This window comes from Neopelma chrysocephalum, unplaced genomic scaffold (genome assembly GCF_003984885.1).
Source record: "Neopelma chrysocephalum unplaced genomic scaffold, ASM398488v2 Primary Assembly neopelma1_95674, whole genome shotgun sequence".
Lineage (NCBI taxonomy): Eukaryota > Metazoa > Chordata > Aves > Passeriformes > Pipridae > Neopelma > Neopelma chrysocephalum.
The window spans coordinates 1-1955 of NW_020924338.1; the positions used below are offsets into that span (position 1 = coordinate 1).

The 1955-nt window shown below is 72.7% G+C and overlaps 1 long non-coding RNA gene across 1 annotated transcript; it reads right to left on the bottom strand.

The window, feature by feature from the left end:
- Positions 1-1259: 1259 nt before the first annotated feature.
- Positions 1260-1646, bottom strand: LOC113980928. Its single transcript, XR_003538252.1, has 2 exons — positions 1509-1646; positions 1260-1401 (listed from the first exon to the last, which is right to left on the bottom strand). It is a non-coding gene; the product is annotated as an uncharacterized LOC113980928 (long non-coding RNA).
- Positions 1647-1955: the final 309 nt, after the last annotated feature.

Here is a 1955-nt window from a genome sequence, read left to right on the forward strand (position 1 = left end):
CCCCCCCGCCCCCGGGATGCCCTCCCCGGCCCCGCCCGCACCGATCTGGCCCTGCTGGGCAGTGCCCTCGGTGACGCCGCGCACGAAGCTCCGGATCTCCGCGTCCTCCAGGCGCTCCCCGTCCCGCTTCTTGCGGATCAGGGTCGGGAGGGGGCTCGGGGGGTCCATCGCGGTCCCGCTGAGCTGGCGCCCCGGCTTGGGGACGGCTGGCACTCCGATTTGGGACGGCTGGCACTCCGATTTGGGACGGCTGGCACCGCGATACGGCACCGGTGACACCCCGATCTGGCACCGACGGCTCCCGGCCCCGCGCGGCCGCGCCCCGAACCCTCCCCGACCGCACCCCGTGTCCACACAGCTGCACCCCGGCACCCCCAGGGCCGCACCCCGGCACCCCCAGGGCCTCACCTCTGTCCCCCACAGCCTCACCTCTGTCCCCCCCAGGGCCGCACCCGCTTCCCGCACGGCCGCACCTCCCGCCGGCGCTGCCGGGACCTGCCCGTGCCAGGCCTGGCCCCGCGCCCGGTGCCCGCGGGCGACGACGCGGCTCCAGCGGTGGACTCTGATCCCGGGGCAGCGAGTGGGGCACGGGAGAGGCTGCGGGGGGTCACACGGGGGGGGTGACACGGGTGGGGCCCCCCGGGTCCCTCATTCCCCCTGGACAGTCACGGGTGATGCCCGAGGGCTCTGCTGGGGCACGACCTGCCAGGGACCCCCAACAGACCCCACAGACCCCACAGAACGAGGAGGGGAGGGGGGGAGTCCCCACGGCGCTGTGCTAATGAGGGTCCCCTCCCTCCCAGAGCCCCCCGTGCCCCGCGGTCACGGGTGGAATGGGAATGGGAGGAGGAGGGGGTCAGACGAGGATGGGAATGGGAGGAGGATGCGGTCAGATGGGGATGGGAATGGGAGGAGGATGCGGTCAGACGGGGATGGGAATGGGTGTGGAGAGGTGATGAGGATGGGGTTGGGAAGGGGAGGGCATGGGGTGGGATTGGGATGGGGAAGGGAGGGGCTGGAGCAGGGAGAGGGCGGGTACCCGTGTGGGCAGCACATCCCGCACATCCCGGCACATCCCGCCCCGCCGAGGGGCTCTGGGGTCCCACGGCCTCGCCAGCGTCTCCCCCGAGAGGGGAGGACTCGGGATGGGGAAAGGGCGGCTTTTAGGGGGGCCCGACACCCCCTGACACCCCCTCACACCCCAGCCCTCCTCCCCCCGTGCGGCGCAGCGGGACAGAAGGGGCGCGGGGGGGTTCTGCTGCTGCTGCTGCAGGGTCGTGTTTGTCCGTCTGTCGCAGGTGGGCTCTGCCACCCACACGTCCCCTAATCCATGGCGTCCATCATCACGGGGGCCCGGAATTCCGAGTGCTTCACCCCGAAGGTCACCCCTTGGCGCCGGACCTGCGGGGGGGACAGGGGCAGGGTGACGGGGGGGGGTGATGGTGGACTGTGGGTAACCCCGTCCCCCAGAACCGCCCCCCGCCCCCGGGGTCCCCGTCCCCGCTCACCTGCGGGGGGCTGTAGTCGCTGGGGCCGGGGGTGGCGGCGGCCTTGGGGGGTTCCGTGCGCCCCACGATGGTGCAGCGGGGGGAGCGCGGCAGGAACACGTCGCTCCTCACCGGGGCGTAGTGGCTGGGGCCGGGGGACTGCGGGGACGGGGGGGGAGTGACGTGAGCCCCGGACCCCTGGCACCGCACGCCCTTGGCACCCCAGAGTCAAGCAGCACCTCATACCCTTGGTATCGCAGCCCCCCGGACCCCCCATACCCTTGGTACCCCACATCCCTGGACCCACAGCACCCCACAGCCTTGGTATCCCAGATTCCCGGCCCTCCGGACCCCTGGCACCACACACCTTTGGTACCCCACATCCCTGGACCCACAGCACCCCACAGCCTCGGCATCCCAGACTCCCGGCCCTCTGGACCCCTGGGACCTCACACCCTTGGCACCCCA